Below are 21,303 nucleotides of genomic sequence, written 5' to 3'. Positions count from 1 at the left end.
TTAATCGGTATCACACGTTCGATTAATCGGTACCGCAGATTTGATTTATCGGTATCGCACGTTCGATTTATCGGTACCGCACAATCGATTTATCGGTACCGCACAATCGATTCACGGTATCGAACGTTCGATTTATCGGTATCGCACATTCGATTTATCGGTACCGCACATTCGATTTATCGGTACCGCACGTTCGATTAATCGGTACCGCGCAATCGATTTATCGGTACCGCATACTCGATTTATCGGTATAGCATATTCGATTTATTGGTATCGCACTTTCGATTTATCGGTACCGCACTTTCGATTTATCGGTACCGCACATTCGATTGATCGGTATCGTAAATTCGAGCAATCGGAATCGCACATTCGATTTATCGGTATCGCACATTCGATTTATCGGTACCGCAGATTCGATTAATCTCTATCGCACGTTCGATTTATCGGTTCCGCACTTTTGATTGATCGGTACCGCACAATCGATTTATCGGTACCGCAATATCGATTAATCGGTCTCGCACATTTGACTTATCGGTACCACACAATCGATTTATCGGTACCGCACATTCGATTAATCGGTATCGCACGTTCGATTTATCGGTACCGCATATTCGATTGATCGGTACCGCACAATCGATTTATCGGTACCGCAATATCGATTAATCGGTCTCGCAAATTTGACTTATCGGTACCGCACAATCGATTTATCGGTACCGCACAATCGATTTATCGGTATCGCACATTCGATTTATCGGTACCGCACATTCGATTTATCGGTACCGCACATTCGATTTATCGGTACCGCATATTCGATTTATCGGAATCGCACATTTGACTTATCGGTACCGCACAATCGAGATATCGGTTATGCATATTCGATTTATCGGTATCGCATATTCGATTTATTGGTATCGCACATTCGATTTATCGGTACCGCACGTTCGATTTATCGGTACCGCACGTTCTATTTATCGAACCGCACTTCCGATTTATCGGTACGGCACAATCGATTTATCAATACCGCACATTCGATTGATCGGTATCGCTCATTCCATTTATCGGTATCGCACATTCCATTTATTGTTATCGCACATTCGATTTATCGGTACCGCGCATTCGATTGATCGGTACCGAGCAATCGATTTATCGGTACCGCACAATCGATTGATCAATATCGCATATTCGATTTATCGGTACCACAATATCGATTTATCAATACCGCACATTCGATTTATCGGTACCGCACATTCGATTTATCGGTACCGCACTTTCGATTTATCGGTACCGCACAATCGATTTATCAATATTACACATTCGATTTATCGGTACCGCAATATCGATTAATCGGTCTCGCACATTCGATTTATCGGTACCGCACATTCGATTTATCGGTATCGCACATTCCATTTATTGGTATCGCATATTCGATTTATCGGTACCGCACATTCGATTTATCGGTACCGCACATTCGATTTATCGGTACCGCAAATTTGATATATCGATATCGCACATTCGATTAATCGGTATCGCACTTTCGATTTATCGGTACCGCACAATCGATATATCTGTCCAGCACATTCGATTTATCGGTATCGCACATTCGATTTATCGGTACCGCAATATCGATTAATCGGTCTCGCACATTTGACTTATCGGTACCACACAATCGATTTATCGGTACCGCACATTCGATTAATCGGTATCGCACGTTCGATTTATCGGTACCGCACGTTCGATTTATCGGTACCGCACAATCGATTTATCGGTATCGCACATTCGATTTATAGGTACCGCACATTCGATTTATCGGTACCGCACAATCGATTTATCGGTATCGCACATTCGATTTATCGGTACCGCACATTCGATTTATCGGTACCGCACATTCGATTAATCGGTATCACACGTTCGATTAATCGGTACCGCAGATTTGATTTATCGGTATCGCACGTTCGATTTATCGGTACCGCACAATCGATTTATCGGTACCGCACAATCGATTCACGGTATCGCACATTCGATTTATCGGTATCGCACGTTCGATTTATCGGTACCGCACAATCGATTTATCGGTACCGCACAATCGATTTATCGGTATCGCACATTCGATTTATAGGTACCGCACATTCGATTTATCGGTACCGCACAATCGATTTATCGGTACCGCACAATCGATTTATCGGTATCGCACATTCGATTTATCGGTACCGCACATTCGATTTATCGGTACCGCACGTTCGATTAATCGGTATCACACGTTCGATTAATCGGTACCGCAGATTTGATTTATCGGTATGTCACGTTCGATTTATCGGTACCGCACAATCGATTTATCGGTACCGCACAATCGATTTATCAATACCGCACATTCGATTTATCGGTATCGCTCATTCCATTTATCGGTATCGCACATTCCATTTATTGTTATCGCACATTCGATTTATCGGTACCGCGCATTCGATTGATCGGTACCGAGCAATCGATTTATCGGTACCGCACAATCGATTGATCAATATCGCATATTCGATTTATCGGTACCACAATATCGATTTATCAATACCGCACATTCGATTTATCGTTATCGCACATTCCATTTATTGGTATCGCACATTCGATTTATCGGTACCGCACATTCGATTTATCGGTACCGCACATTCGATTTATCGGTACCGCACTTTCGATTTATCGGTACCGCACAATCGATTTATCAATATTACACATTCGATTTATCGGTACCGCAATATCGATTAATCGGTCTCGCACATTCGATTTATCGGTACCGCACATTCGATTTATCGGTATCGCACATTCCATTTATTGGTATCGCATATTCGATTTATCGGTACCGCACATTCGATTTATCGGTACCGCACATTCGATTTATCGGTACCGCAAATTTGATATATCGATATCGCACATTCGATTAATCGGTATCGCACTTTCGATTTATCGGTACCGCACAATCGATATATCTGTACCGCACATTCGATTTATCGGTATCGCACATTCGATTTATCGGTACCGCAATATCGATATATCTGTACCGCACATTCGATTTATCGGTATCGCACATTCGATTTATCGGTACCGCAATATCGATTAATCGGTCTCGCACATTTGACTTATCGGTACCACACAATCGATTTATCGGTACCGCACATTCGATTAATCGGTATCGCACGTTCGATTTATCGGTACCGCACAATCGATTTATCGGTACCGCACAATCGATTTATCGGTATCGCACATTCGATTTATAGGTACCGCACATTCGATTTATCGGTACCGCACAATCGATTTATCGGTACCGCACAATCGATTTATCGGTATCGCACATTCGATTTATCGGTACCGCACATTCGATTAATCGGTATCACACGTTCGATTAATCCGTACCGCAGATTTGATTTATCGGTATCGCACGTTCGATTTATCGGTACCGCACAATCGATTTATCGGTACCGCACAATCGATTCACGGTATCGCACATTCGATTTATCGGTACCGCACATTCGATTAATCGGTACCGCGCAATCGATTTATCGGTACCGCATACTCGATTTATCGGTATAGCATATTCGATTTATTGGTATCGCACTTTCGATTTATCGGTACCGCACTTTCGATTTATCGGTACCGCTCATTCGATTGATCGGTATCGTAAATTCGAGCAATCGGAATCGCACATTCGATTTATCGGTATCGCACATTCGATTTATCGGTACCGCAGATTCGATTAATCTCTATCGCACGTTCGATTTATCGGTTCCGCACTTTTGATTGATCGGTACCGCACAATCGATTTATCGGTACCGCAATATCGATTAATCGGTCTCGCACATTTGACTTATCGGTACCACACAATCGATTTATCGGTACCGCACATTCGATTAATCGGTATCGCACGTTCGATTTATCGGTACCGCACAATCGATTAATCGGTACCGCACATTCGATTTATCGGTATCGCACATTCCATTTATTGGTATCGCATATTCGATTTATCGGTACCGCACAGTCGATTTATCGGTACCGCACATTCGATTTATCGGTACCGCAAATTTGATATATCGATATCGCACATTCGATTAATCGGTATCGCACTTTCGATTTATCGGTACCGCACAATCGATATATCTGTACCGCACATTCGATTTATCGGTATCGCACATTCGATTTATCGGTACCGCAATATCGATTAATCGGTCTCGCACATTTGACTTATCGGTACCACACAATCGATTTATCGGTACCGCACATTCGATTAATCGGTATCGCACGTTCGATTTATCGGTACCGCACGTTCGATTTATCGGTACCGCACAATCGATTTATCGGTATCGCACATTCGATTTATAGGTACCGCACATTCGATTGATCGGTACCGCACAATCGATTTATCGGTATCGCACATTCGATTTATCGGTACCGCACATTCGATTTATCGGTACCGCACATTCGATTAATCGGTATCACACGTTCGATTAATCGGTACCGCAGATTTGATTTATCGGTATCGCACGTTCGATTTATCGGTACCGCACAATCGATTTATCGGTACCGCACAATCGATTCACGGTATCGCACATTCGATTTATCGGTATCGCACATTCGATTTATCGGTATCGCACGTTCGATTTATCGGTACCGCACAATCGATTTATCGGTACCGCACAATCGATTTATCGGTATCGCACATTCGATTTATAGGTACCGCACATTCGATTTATCGGTACCGCACAATCGATTTATCGGTACCGCACAATCGATTTATCGGTATCGCACATTCGATTTATCGGTACCGCACATTCGATTTATCGGTATCGCACATTCGATTAATCGGTTTCACACGTTGGATTAATCGGTACCGCAGATTTGATTTATCGGTATCGCACGTTCGATTTATCGGTACCGCACAATCGATTTATCGGTACCGCACAATCGATTTATCGGTACCGCACGTTCGATTAATCGGTATCACACGTTCGATTAATCGGTACCGCAGATTTGATTTATCGGTATGTCACGTTCGATTTATCGGTACCGCACAATCGATTTATCGGTACCGCACAATCGATTTATCAATACCGCACATTCGATTTATCGGTATCGCTCATTCCATTTATCGGTATCGCACATTCCATTTATTGTTATCGCACATTCGATTTATCGGTACCGCGCATTCGATTGATCGGTACCGAGCAATCGATTTATCGGTACCGCACAATCGATTGATCAATATCGCATATTCGATTTATCGGTACCACAATATCGATTTATCAATACCGCACATTCGATTTATCGTTATCGCACATTCCATTTATTGGTATCGCACATTCGATTTATCGGTACCGCACATTCGATTTATCGGTACCGCACATTCGATTTATCGGTACCGCACTTTCGATTTATCGGTACCGCACAATCGATTTATCAATATTACACATTCGATTTATCGGTACCGCAATATCGATTAATCGGTCTCGCACATTCGATTTATCGGTACCGCACATTCGATTTATCGGTATCGCACATTCCATTTATTGGTATCGCATATTCGATTTATCGGTACCGCACATTCGATTTATCGGTACCGCATATTCGATTTATCGGTACCGCAAATTTGATATATCGATATCGCACATTCGATTAATCGGTATCGCACTTTCGATTTATCGGTACCGCACAATCGATATATCTGTACCGCACATTCGATTTATCGGTATCGCACATTCGATTTATCGGTACCGCAATATCGATTAATCGGTCTCGCACATTTGACTTATCGGTACCACACAATCGATTTATCGGTACCGCACATTCGATTAATCGGTCTCGCACATTTGACTTATCGGTACCACACAATCGATTTATCGGTACCGCACATTCGATTAATCGGTATCGCACGTTCGATTTATCGGTACCGCACAATCGATTTATCGGTACCGCACAATCGATTTATCGGTATCGCACATTCGATTTATAGGTACCGCACATTCGATTTATCGGTACCGCACAATCGATTTATCGGTACCGCACAATCGATTTATCGGTATCGCACATTCGATTTATCGGTACCGCACATTCGATTTATCGGTACCGCACATTCGATTAATCGGTATCACACGTTCGATTAATCGGTACCGCAGATTTGATTTATCGGTATCGCACGTTCGATTTATCGGTACCGCACAATCGATTTATCGGTACCGCACAATCGATTCACGGTATCGAACGTTCGATTTATCGGTATCGCACATTCGATTTATCGGTACCGCACATTCGATTTATCGGTACCGCACATTCGATTAATCGGTACCGCGCAATCGATTTATCGGTACCGCATACTCGATTTATCGGTATAGCATATTCGATTTATTGGTATCGCACTTTCGATTTATCGGTACCGCACTTTCGATTTATCGGTACCGCACATTCGATTGATCGGTATCGTAAATTCGAGCAATCGGAATCGCACATTCGATTTATCGGTATCGCACATTCGATTTATCGGTACCGCAGATTCGATTAATCTCTATCGCACGTTCGATTTATCGGTTCCGCACTTTTGATTGATCGGTACCGCACAATCGATTTATCGGTACCGCAATATCGATTAATCGGTCTCGCACATTTGACTTATCGGTACCACACAATCGATTTATCGGTACCGCACATTCGATTAATCGGTATCGCACGTTCGATTTATCGGTACCGCATATTCGATTGATCGGTACCGCACAATCGATTTATCGGTACCGCAATATCGATTAATCGGTCTCGCAAATTTGACTTATCGGTACCGCACAATCGATTTATCGGTACCGCACAATCGATTTATCGGTATCGCACATTCGATTTATCGGTACCGCACATTCGATTTATCGGTACCGCACATTCGATTTATCGGTACCGCATATTCGATTTATCGGAATCGCACATTTGACTTATCGGTACCGCACAATCGAGATATCGGTTATGCATATTCGATTTATCGGTATCGCATATTCGATTTATTGGTATCGCACATTCGATTTATCGGTACCGCACGTTCGATTTATCGGTACCGCACGTTCTATTTATCGAACCGCACTTCCGATTTATCGGTACGGCACAATCGATTTATCAATACCGCACATTCGATTGATCGGTATCGCTCATTCCATTTATCGGTATCGCACATTCCATTTATTGTTATCGCACATTCGATTTATCGGTACCGCGCATTCGATTGATCGGTACCGAGCAATCGATTTATCGGTACCGCACAATCGATTGATCAATATCGCATATTCGATTTATCGGTACCGCACATTCGATTTATCGGTACCGCACTTTCGATTTATCGGTACCGCACAATCGATTTATCAATATTACACATTCGATTTATCGGTACCGCAATATCGATTAATCGGTCTCGCACATTCGATTTATCGGTACCGCACATTCGATTTATCGGTATCGCACATTCCATTTATTGGTATCGCATATTCGATTATCGGTACCGCACATTCGATTTATCGGTACCGCACATTCGATTTATCGGTACCGCAAATTTGATATATCGATATCGCACATTCGATTAATCGGTATCGCACTTTCGATTTATCGGTACCGCACAATCGATATATCTGTACCGCACATTCGATTTATCGGTATCGCACATTCGATTTATCGGTACCGCAATATCGATTAATCGGTCTCGCATATTTCACTTATCGGTACCACACAATCGATTTATCGGTACCGCACATTCGATTAATCGGTATCGCACGTTCGATTTATCGGTACCGCACGTTCGATTTATCGGTACCGCACAATCGATTTATCGGTATCGCACATTCGATTTATAGGTACCGCACATTCGATTTATCGGTACCGCACAATCGATTTATCGGTATCGCACATTCGATTTATCGGTACCGCACATTCGATTTATCGGTACCGCACATTCGATTAATCGGTATCACACGTTCGATTAATCGGTACCGCAGATTTGATTTATCGGTATCGCACGTTCGATTTATCGGTACCGCACAATCGATTTATCGGTACCGCACAATCGATTCACGGTATCGCACATTCGATTTATCGGTATCGCACATTCGATTTATAGGTACCGCACATTCGATTTATCGGTACCGCACAATCGATTTATCGGTACCGCACAATCGATTTATCGGTATCGCACATTCGATTTATCGGTACCGCACATTCGATTTATCGGTACCGCACGTTCGATTAATCGGTATCACACGTTCGATTAATCGGTACCGCAGATTTGATTTATCGGTATGTCACGTTCGATTTATCGGTACCGCACAATCGATTTATCGGTACCGCACAATCGATTTATCGGTATCGCACGTTCGATTTATCGGTACCGCACAATCGATTTATCGGTACCGCACAATCGATTTATCGGTATCGCACATTCGATTTATAGGTACCGCACATTCGATTTATCGGTACCGCACAATCGATTTATCGGTACCGCACAATCGATTTATCGGTATCGCACATTCTATTATCGGTACCGCACATTCGATTAATCGGTATCACACGTTCGATTAATCCGTACCGCAGATTTGATTTATCGGTATCGCACGTTCGATTTATCGGTACCGCACAATCGATTTATCGGTACCGCACAATCGATTCACGGTATCGCACATTCGATTTATCGGTACCGCACATTCGATTAATCGGTACCGCGCAATCGATTTATCGGTACCGCATACTCGATTTATCGGTATAGCATATTCTATTTATTGGTATCGCACTTTCGATTTATCGGTACCGCACTTTCGATTTATCGGTACCGCACATTCGATTGATCGGTATCGTAAATTCGAGCAATCGGAATCGCACATTCGATTTATCGGTATCGCACATTCGATTTATCGGTACCGCAGATTCGATTAATCTCTATCGCACGTTCGATTTATCGGTTCCGCACTTTTGATTGATCGGTACCGCACAATCGATTTATCGGTACCGCAATATCGATTAATCGGTCTCGCACATTTGACTTATCGGTACCACACAATCGATTTATCGGTACCGCACATTCGATTAATCGGTATCGCACGTTCGATTTATCGGTACCGCACAATCGATTAATCGGTACCGCACATTCGATTTATCGGTATCGCACATTCCATTTATTGGTATCGCACATTCGATTTATCGGTACCGCACAGTCGATTTATCGGTACCGCACATTCGATTTATCGGTACCGCAAATTTGATATATCGATATCGCACATTCGATTAATCGGTATCGCACTTTCGATTTATCGGTACCGCACAATCGATATATCTTTACCGCACATTCGATTTATCGGTATCGCACATTCGATTTATCGGTACCGCAATATCGATTAATCGGTCTCGCACATTTGACTTATCGGTACCACACAATCGATTTATCGGTACCGCACATTCGATTAATCGGTATCGCACGTTCGATTTATCGGTACCGCACGTTCGATTTATCGGTACCGCACTTTCGATTTATCGGTACCGCACAATCGATTTATCAATATTACACATTCGATTTATCGGTACCGCAATATCGATTAATCGGTCTCGCACATTCGATTTATCGGTACCGCACATTCGATTTATCGGTATCGCACATTCCATTTATTGGTATCGCATATTCGATTATCGGTACCGCACATTCGATTTATCGGTACCGCACATTCGATTTATCGGTACCGCAAATTTGATATATCGATATCGCACATTCGATTAATCGGTATCGCACTTTCGATTTATCGGTACCGCACAATCGATATATCTGTACCGCACATTCGATTTATCGGTATCGCACATTCGATTTATCGGTACCGCAATATCGATTAATCGGTCTCGCATATTTCACTTATCGGTACCACACAATCGATTTATCGGTACCGCACATTCGATTAATCGGTATCGCACGTTCGATTTATCGGTACCGCACGTTCGATTTATCGGTACCGCACAATCGATTTATCGGTATCGCACATTCGATTTATAGGTACCGCACATTCGATTTATCGGTACCGCACAATCGATTTATCGGTATCGCACATTCGATTTATCGGTACCGCACATTCGATTTATCGGTACCGCACATTCGATTAATCGGTATCACACGTTCGATTAATCGGTACCGCAGATTTGATTTATCGGTATCGCACGTTCGATTTATCGGTACCGCACAATCGATTTATCGGTACCGCACAATCGATTCACGGTATCGCACATTCGATTTATCGGTATCACACATTCGATTTATCGGTATCGCACGTTCGATTTATCGGTACCGCACAATCGATTTATCGGTACCGCACAATCGATTTATCGGTATCGCACATTCGATTTATAGGTACCGCACATTCGATTTATCGGTACCGCACAATCGATTTATCGGTACCGCACAATCGATTTATCGGTATCGCACATTCGATTTATCGGTACCGCACATTCGATTTATCGGTACCGCACGTTCGATTAATCGGTATCACACGTTCGATTAATCGGTACCGCAGATTTGATTTATCGGTACCGCACAATCGATTTATCGGTATCGCACATTCGATTTATAGGTACCGCACATTCGATTTATCGGTACCGCACAATCGATTTATCGGTACCGCACAATCGATTTATCGGTATCGCACATTCGATTTATCGGTACCGCACATTCGATTAATCGGTATCACACGTTCGATTAATCCGTACCGCAGATTTGATTTATCGGTATCGCACGTTCGATTTATCGGTACCGCACAATCGATTTATCGGTACCGCACAATCGATTCACGGTATCGCACATTCGATTTATCGGTACCGCACATTCGATTAATCGGTACCGCGCAATCGATTTATCGGTACCGCATACTCGATTTATCGGTATAGCATATTCGATTTATTGGTATCGCACTTTCGATTTATCGGTACCGCACTTTCGATTTATCGGTACCGCACATTCGATTGATCGGTATCGTAAATTCGAGCAATCGGAATCGCACATTCGATTTATCGGTATCGCACATTCGATTTATCGGTACCGCAGATTCGATTAATCTCTATCGCACGTTCGATTTATCGGTTCCGCACTTTTGATTGATCGGTACCGCACAATCGATTTATCGGTACCGCAATATCGATTAATCGGTCTCGCACATTTGACTTATCGGTACCACACAATCGATTTATCGGTACCGCACATTCGATTAATCGGTATCGCACGTTCGATTTATCGGTACCGCACAATCGATTAATCGGTACCGCACATTCGATTTATCGGTATCGCACATTCCATTTATTGGTATCGCACATTCGATTTATCGGTACCGCACAGTCGATTTATCGGTACCGCACATTCGATTTATCGGTACCGCAAATTTGATATATCGATATCGCACATTCGATTAATCGGTATCGCACTTTCGATTTATCGGTACCGCACAATCGATATATCTGTACCGCACATTCGATTTATCGGTATCGCACATTCGATTTATCGGTACCGCAATATCGATTAATCGGTCTCGCACATTTGACTTATCGGTACCACACAATCGATTTATCGGTACCGCACATTCGATTAATCGGTATCGCACGTTCGATTTATCGGTACCGCACGTTCGATTTATCGGTACCGCACAATCGATTTATCGGTATCGCACATTCGATTTATAGGTACCGCACATTCGATTGATCGGTACCGCACAATCGATTTATCGGTATCGCACATTCGATTTATCGGTACTGCACATTCGATTTATCGGTACCGCACATTCGATTAATCGGTATCACACGTTCGATTAATCGGTACCGCAGATTTGATTTATCGGTATCGCACGTTCGATTTATCGGTACCGCACAATCGATTTATCGGTACCGCACAATCGATTCACGGTATCGCACATTCGATTTATCGGTATCGCACATTCGATTTATCGGTATCGCACGTTCGATTTATCGGTAACGCACAATCGATTTATCGGTACCGCACAATCGATTTATCGGTATCGCACATTCGAATTATAGGTACCGCACATTCGATTTATCGGTACCGCACAATCGATTTATCGGTACCGCACAATCGATTTATCGGTATCGCACATTCGATTTATCGGTACCGCACATTCGATTTATCGGTACCGCACATTCGATTAATCGGTATCACACGTTCGATTAATCGGTACCGCAGATTTGATTTATCGGTATGTCACGTTCGATTTATCGGTACCGCACAATCGATTTATCGGTACCGCACAATCGATTTATCAATACCGCACATTCGATTTATCGGTATCGCTCATTCCATTTATCGGTATCGCACATTCCATTTATTGTTATCGCACATTCGATTTATCGGTACCGCGCATTCGATTGATCGGTACCGAGCAATCGATTTATCGGTACCGCACAATCGATTGATCAATATCGCATATTCGATTTATCGGTACCACAATATCGATTTATCAATACCGCACATTCGATTTATCGTTATCGCACATTCCATTTATTGGTATCGCACATTCGATTTATCGGTACCGCACATTCGATTTATCGGTACCGCACATTCGATTTATCGGTACCGCACTTTCGATTTATCGGTTCCGCACAATCGATTTATCAATATTACACATTCGATTTATCGGTACCGCAATATCGATTAATCGGTCTCGCACATTCGATTTATCGGTACCGCACATTCGATTTATCGGTATCGCACATTCCATTTATTGGTATCGCATATTCGATTTATCGGTACCGCACATTCGATTTATCGGTACCGCACATTCGATTTATCGGTACCGCAAATTTGATATATCGATATCGCACATTCGATTAATCGGTATCGCACTTTCGATTTATCGGTACCGCTCAATCGATATATCTGTACCGCACATTCGATTTATCGGTATCGCACATTCGATTTATCGGTACCGCAATATCGATTAATCGGTCTCGCACATTTGACTTATCGGTACCACACAATCGATTTATCGGTACCGCACATTCGATTAATCGGTATCGCACGTTCGATTTATCGGTACCGCACGTTCGATTTATCGGTACCGCACAATCGATTTATCGGTATCGCACATTCGATTTATAGGTACCGCACATTCGATTTATCGGTACCGCACAATCGATTTATCGGTACCGCACAATCGATTTATCGGTATCGCACATTCGATTTATCGGTACCGCACATTCGATTTATCGGTACCGCACATTCGATTAATCGGTATCACACGTTGGATTAATCGGTACCGCACAATCGATTTATCGGTATCGCACATTCGATTTATCGGTACCGCACAATCGATTTATCGGTAATGCACAATCGATTCACGGTATCGCACGTTCGATTTATCGGTATCGCACATTCGATTTATCGGTACCGCACATTCGATTTATCGGTACCGCACATTCGATTAATCGGTACCGCGCAATCGATTTATCGGTACCGCATACTCGATTTATCGGTATAGCATATTCGATTTATTGGTATCGCACTTTCGATTTATCGGTACCGCACAATCGATTTATCAATACCGCACATTCGATTTATCGGTATCGCTCATTCCATTTATCGGTATCGCACATTCCATTTATTGTTATCGCACATTCGATTTATCGGTACCGCGCATTCGATTGATCGGAACCGAGCAATCGATTTATCGGTACCGCACAATCGATTGATCAATATCGCATATTCGATTTATCGGTACCACAATATCGATTTATCAATACCGCACATTCGATTTATCGTTATCGCACATTCCATTTATTGGTATCGCACATTCGATTTATCGGTACCGCAAATTCGATTTATCGGTACCGCACAATCGATTTATCGGTACCGCACAATCGATTTATCGGTTCCGCACATTCTGTTCATCGGTATCGCACGTTCAATTTATCGGTTCCGCACTTTTGATTGATCGGTACCGCACAATCGATTTATCGGTACCGCAATATCGATTAATCGGTCTCGCACATTGGACTTATCAATACCACACAATCGATTTATCGGTACCGCACGTTCGATTAATCGGTATCGCACGTTCGATTTATCGGTACCGCACAATCGATTTATCGGTACCGCACAATCGATTTATCGGTATCGCACATTCGATTTATAGGTACCGCACATTCGATTTATCGGTACCGCACAATCGATTTATCGGTACCGCACAATCGATTTATCGGTACCGCACAATCGATTTATCGGTACCGCACAATCGATTTATCGGTACCGCACATTCGATTAATCGGTATCACACGTTCGATTAACCGGTACCGCAGATTTGATTTATCGGTATCTCACGTTCGATTTATCGGTACCGCACAATCGATTTATCGGTACCGCACAAGCGATTTATCGCTATCGCAAATTCGATTTATCGGTATCGCACATTCGATTTATCGGTACCGCAATATCGATTAATCGGTCTCGCACATTCGACTTATCGGTACCACACAATCGATTTATCGGTACCGCAATATCGATTAATCGGTATCGCACATTCGACTTATCGGTACCACACAATCGATTTATCGGTATCGCACATTCGATTTATCGGTTACCGCAATATCGATTAATCGGTCTCGCACATTCGACTTATCGGTACCACACAATCGATTTATCGGTACCGCACATTCGATTAATCGGTATCGCACGTTCGATTTATCGGTACCGCACAATCGATTTATCGGTACCGCACAATCGATTTATCGGAATCGCACATTCGATTTATCGGTATCGCACATTCGATTTATCGGTACCGCAGATTCGATTAATCTCTATCGCACGTTCGATTTATCGGTTCCGCACTTTTGATTGATCGGTACCGCACAATCGATTTATCGGTACCGCAATATCGATTAATCGGTCTCGCACATTTGACTTATCGGTACCACACAATCGATTTATCGGTACCGCACATTCGATTAATCGGTATCGCACGTTCGATTTATCGGTACCGCACAATCGATTAATCGGTACCGCACATTCGATTTATCGGTATCGCACATTCCATTTATTGGTATCGCACATTCGATTTATCGGTACCGCACAGTCGATTTATCGGTACCGCACATTCGATTTATCGGTACCGCAAATTTGATATATCGATATCGCACATTCGATTAATCCGTATCGCACTTTCGATTTATCGGTACCGCACAATCGATATATCTGTACCGCACATTCGATTTATCGGTATCGCACATTCGATTTATCGGTACCGCAATATCGATTAATCGGTCTCGCACATTTGACTTATCGGTACCACACAATCGATTTATCGGTACCGCACATTCGATTAATCGGTATCGCACGTTCGATTTATCGGTACCGCACGTTCGATTTATCGGTACCGCACAATCGATTTATCGGTATCGCACATTCGATTTATAGGTACCGCACATTCGATTGATCGGTACCGCACAATCGATTTATCGGTATCGCACATTCGATTTATCGGTACCGCACATTCGATTTATCGGTACCGCACATTCGATTAATCGGTATCACACGTTCGATTAATCGGTACCGCAGATTTGATTTATCGGTATCGCACGTTCGATTTATCGGTACCGCACAATCGATTTATCGGTACCGCACAATCGATTCACGGTATCGCACATTCGATTTATCGGTATCGCACATTCGATTTATCGGTATCGCACGTTCGATTTATCGGTACCGCACAATCGATTTATCGGTACCGCACAATCGATTTATCGGTATCGCACATTCGATTTATAGGTACCGCACATTCGATTTATCGGTACCGCACAATCGATTTATCGGTACCGCACAATCGATTTATCGGTATCGCACATTCGATTTATCGGTACCGCACATTCGATTTATCGGTACCGCACATTCGATTAATCGGTATCACACGTTCGATTAATCGGTACCGCAGATTTGATTTATCGGTATCGCACGTTCGATTTATCGGTACCGCACAATCGATTTATCGGTACCGCACAATCGATTTATCGGTACCGCACGTTCGATTAATCGGTATCACACGTTCGATTAATCGGTACCGCAGATTTGATTTATCGGTATGTCACGTTCGATTTATCGGTACCGCACAATCGATTTATCGGTACCGCACAATCGATTTATCAATACCGCACATTCGATTTATCGGTATCGCTCATTCCATTTATCGGTATCGCACATTCCATTTATTGTTATCGCACATTCGATTTATCGGTACCGCGCATTCGATTGATCGGTACCGAGCAATCGATTTATCGGTACCGCACAATCGATTGATCAATATCGCATATTCGATTTATCGGTACCACAATATCGATTTATCAATACCGCACATTCGATTTATCGTTATCGCACATTCCATTTATTGGTATCGCACATTCGATTTATCGGTACCGCACATTCGATTTATCGGTACCGCACATTCGATTTATCGGTACCGCACTTTCGATTTATCGGTACCGCACAATCGATTTATCAATATTACACATTCGATTTATCGGTACCGCAATATCGATTAATCGGTCTCGCACATTCGATTTATCGGTACCGCACATTCGATTTATCGGTATCGCACATTCCATTTATTGGTATCGCATATTCGATTTATCGGTACCGCACATTCGATTTATCGGTACCGCACATTCGATTTATCGGTACCGCAAATTTGATATATCGATATCGCACATTCGATTAATCGGTATCGCACTTTCGATTTATCGGTACCGCTCAATCGATATATCTGTACCGCACATTCGATTTATCGGTATCGCACATTCGATTTATCGGTACCGCAATATCGATTAATCGGTCTCGCACATTTGACTTATCGGTACCACACAATCGATTTATCGGTACCGCACATTCGATTAATCGGTATCGCACGTTCGATTTATCGGTACCGCACGTTCGATTTATCGGTACCGCACAATCGATTTATCGGTATCGCACATTCGATTTATAGGTACCGCACATTCGATTTATCGGTACCGCACAATCGATTTATCGGTACCGCACAATCGATTTATCGGTATCGCACATTCGATTTATCGGTACCGCACATTCGATTTATCGGTACCGCACATTCGATTAATCGGTATCACACGTTGGATTAATCGGTACCGCACAATCGATTTATCGGTATCGCACATTCGATTTATCGGTACCGCACAATCGATTTATCGGTACCGCACAATCGATTCACGGTATCGCACGTTCGATTTATCGGTATCGCACATTCGATTTATCGGTACCGCACATTCGATTTATCGGTACCGCACATTCGATTAATCGGTACCGCGCAATCGATTTATCGGTACCGCATACTCGATTTATCGGTATAGCATATTCGATTTATTGGTATCGCACTTTCGATTTATCGGTACCGCACTTTCGATTTATCAATACCGCACATTCGATTTATCGGTATCGCTCATTCCATTTATCGGTATCGCACATTCCATTTATTGTTATCGCACATTCGATTTATCGGTACCGCGCATTCGATTGATCGGAACCGAGCAATCGATTTATCGGTACCGCACAATCGATTGATCAATATCGCATATTCGATTTATCGGTACCACAATATCGATTTATCAATACCGCACATTCGATTTATCGTTATCGCACATTCCATTTATTGGTATCGCACATTCGATTTATCGGTACCGCAAATTCGATTTATCGGTACCGCACAATCGATTTATCGGTACCGCACAATCGATTTATCGGTTCCGCACATTCTGTTCATCGGTATCGCACGTTCAATTTATCGGTTCCGCACTTTTGATTGATCGGTACCGCACAATCGATTTATCGGTACCGCAATATCGATTAATCGGTCTCGCACATTGGACTTATCAATACCACACAATCGATTTATCGGTACCGCACGTTCGATTAATCGGTATCGCACGTTCGATTTATCGGTACCGCACAATCGATTTATCGGTACCGCACAATCGATTTATCGGTATCGCACATTCGATTTATAGGTACCGCACATTCGATTTATCGGTACCGCACAATCGATTTATCGGTACCGCACAATCGATTTATCGGTACCGCACATTCGATTTATCGGTACCGCACAATCGATTTATCGGTACCGCACATTCGATTAATCGGTATCACACGTTCGATTAACCGGTACCGCAGATTTGATTTATCGGTATCTCACGTTCGATTTATCGGTACCGCACAATCGATTTATCGGTACCGCACAATCGATTTATCGCTATCGCAAATTCGATTTATCGGTATCGCACATTCGATTTATCGGTACCGCAATATCGATTAATCGGTCTCGCACTTTCGATTTATCGGTACCGCACAATCGATTTATCGGTACCGCAATATCGATTAATCGGTATCGCACATTCGACTTATCGGTACCACACAATCGATTTATCGGTATCGCACATTCGATTTATCGGTTACCGCAATATCGATTAATCGGTCTCGCACATTCGACTTATCGGTACCACACAATCGATTTATCGGTACCGCACATTCGATTAATCGGTATCGCACGTTCGATTTGTCGGTACCGCACAATCGATTTATCAGTACCGCACAATCGATTTATCGGTATCGCACATTCGATTTATAGGTACCGCACATTCGATTTATCGGTACCGCACAATCGATTTATCGGTACCGCACAATCGATTTATCGGTATCGCACATTCGATTTATCGGTACCGCACATTCGATTTATCGGTACCGCACATTCGATTAATCGGTATCACACGTTCGATTAATCGGTATCGCAGATTTGATTTATCGGTATCGCACGTTCGATTTATCGGTACCGCACAATCGATTTATCGGTACCGCACAATCGATTTATCGGTATCGCACATTCGATTTATCGGTACCGCACATTCGATTTATCGGTACCGCACATTCGATTAATCGGTATCACACGTTCGATTAATCGGTACCGCAGATTTGATTTATCGGTATCGCACGTTCGATTTATCGGTACCGCACAATCGATTTATCGGTACCGCACAATCGATTCACGGTATCGCACATTCGATTTATCGGTATCGCACATTCGATTTATCGGTACCGCACATTCGATTTATCGGTACCGCACATTCGATTAATCGGTATCACACGTTCGATTAATCGGTACCGCAGATTTGATTTATCGGTATCGCACATTCGATTTATCGGTACCGCACAATCGATTTATCGGTACCGCACAATCGATTTATCGGTATCACACGTTCAATTTATCGGTATCGCAGATTTGATTTATCGGTATCGCACGTTCGATTTATCGGTACCGCACAATCGATATATCTGTACCGCATATTCGATTTATCGGTATCGCACATTCGATTAATTGTTATCGCACATTCGATTTATCGGTACCGCAAATTCGATTTATCGGTACCGCACAATCGATTTATCGGTACCGCACAATCGATTTATCGGTACCGCAGATTCTGTTCATCGGTATCGCACGTTCGATTTATCGGTACCGCACAATCGATTTATCGGTACCGCACAATCGATTTATCGGTACCGCAATATCGATGAATCGGTCTCGCACTTTCGATTTATCGGTACCGAACAATCGATTGTGCGGTACCGATAAATCGATTTATCGGTATCACACGTTCGATTAATCGGTACCGCAGATTTGATTTATCGTTATCGCACGTTCGATTTATCGGTACCGCACAATCGATTTATCGGTACCGCACAATCGATTCACGGTATCGCACGTTCGATTTATCGGTATCGCACATTCGATTTATCGGTACCGCACATTCGATTTATCGGTACCGCACATTCGATTAATCGGTATCACACGTTCGATTAATCGGTACCGCAGATTTGATTTATCGGTATCTCACGTTCGATTTATCGGTACCGCACAATCGATTTATCGGTATCTCACGTTCGATTTATCGGTACCGCACAATCGATTTATCGGTACCGCACATTCGATTAATCGGTATCACACGTTCGATTAATCGGTACCGCAGATTTGATTGATCGGTATCGCACGTTCGATTTATCGGTACCGCACAATCGATTTATCGGTACCGCACAATCGATTCACGGTATCGCACGTTCGATTTATCGGTATCGCACTTTCGATTTATCGGTACCGCACAATCGATATATCTGTACCGCACATTCGATTTATCGGTATCGCACATTCGATTTATCGGTACCGCACGTTCGATTTATCGGTACCGCACATTCGATTAATCGGTATCACACGTTCGATTAATCGGTACCGCAGATTTGATTGATCGGTATCTCACGTTCGATTTATCGGTACCGCACAATCGATTTATCGGTATCTCACGTTCGATTTATCGGTACCGCACGCTCGATTTATCGGTACCGCACATTCGATTAATCGGTATCACACGTTCGATTAATCGGTACCGCAGATTTGATTTATCGGTATCGCACGTTCGATTTCTCGGTACCGCACAATCGATTTATCGGTACCGCACAATCGATTCACGGTATCGCACGTTCGATTTATCGGTATCGCACATTCGATTTCTCGGTACCGCACATTCGATTTATCGGTACCGCACATTCGATTAATCGGTATCACACGTTCGATTAATCGGTACCGCAGATTTGATTTATCGGTATCTCACGTTCGATTTATCGGTACCGCACAATCGATTTATCGGTACCGCACAATCGATTTATCGGTATCGCACATTCGATTTATCGGTATCGCACATTCGATTTATCGGTACCGCACATTCGATTGATCGGTACCGCGCAATCGATTTATCGGTATCGCACATTCGATTTATCGGTACCGCACATTCGATTGATCGGTACCGCGGAATCGATTTATCGGTACCGCATACTCGATTTATCGGTATAGCATATTCGATTTATTGGTATCGCACTTTCGATTTATCGGTACCGCACTTTCGATTTATCGCTATCGCACATTCAATTTATCGGTATCGCACATTCGATTTATCGGTACCGCACATTCGATTGATCGGTACCGCGCAATCGATTTATCGGTATCGCACAATCGATTTATCGGTATCGCACATTCGATTTATCGGTACCGCACATTCGATTTATCGGTACCGCACATTCGATTTATCGGTATCGCACATTCGATTTATCGGTACCGCACATTCGATTAATCGGTATCGCACATTCGATTTATCGGTACCGCACATTCGATTTATCGGTACCGCACATTCGATTAATCGGTACCGCAGATTTGATTTATCGGTATCTCACGTTCGATTTAT

The sequence above is a fragment of the Apostichopus japonicus genome, chromosome 20, assembly GCF_037975245.1.
Source record: "Apostichopus japonicus isolate 1M-3 chromosome 20, ASM3797524v1, whole genome shotgun sequence".
Classification (NCBI taxonomy): domain Eukaryota; kingdom Metazoa; phylum Echinodermata; class Holothuroidea; order Aspidochirotida; family Stichopodidae; genus Apostichopus; species Apostichopus japonicus.
The sequence above is the reverse complement of the archived record's forward strand: the minus strand, read 5'-3'. Positions refer to the sequence as shown.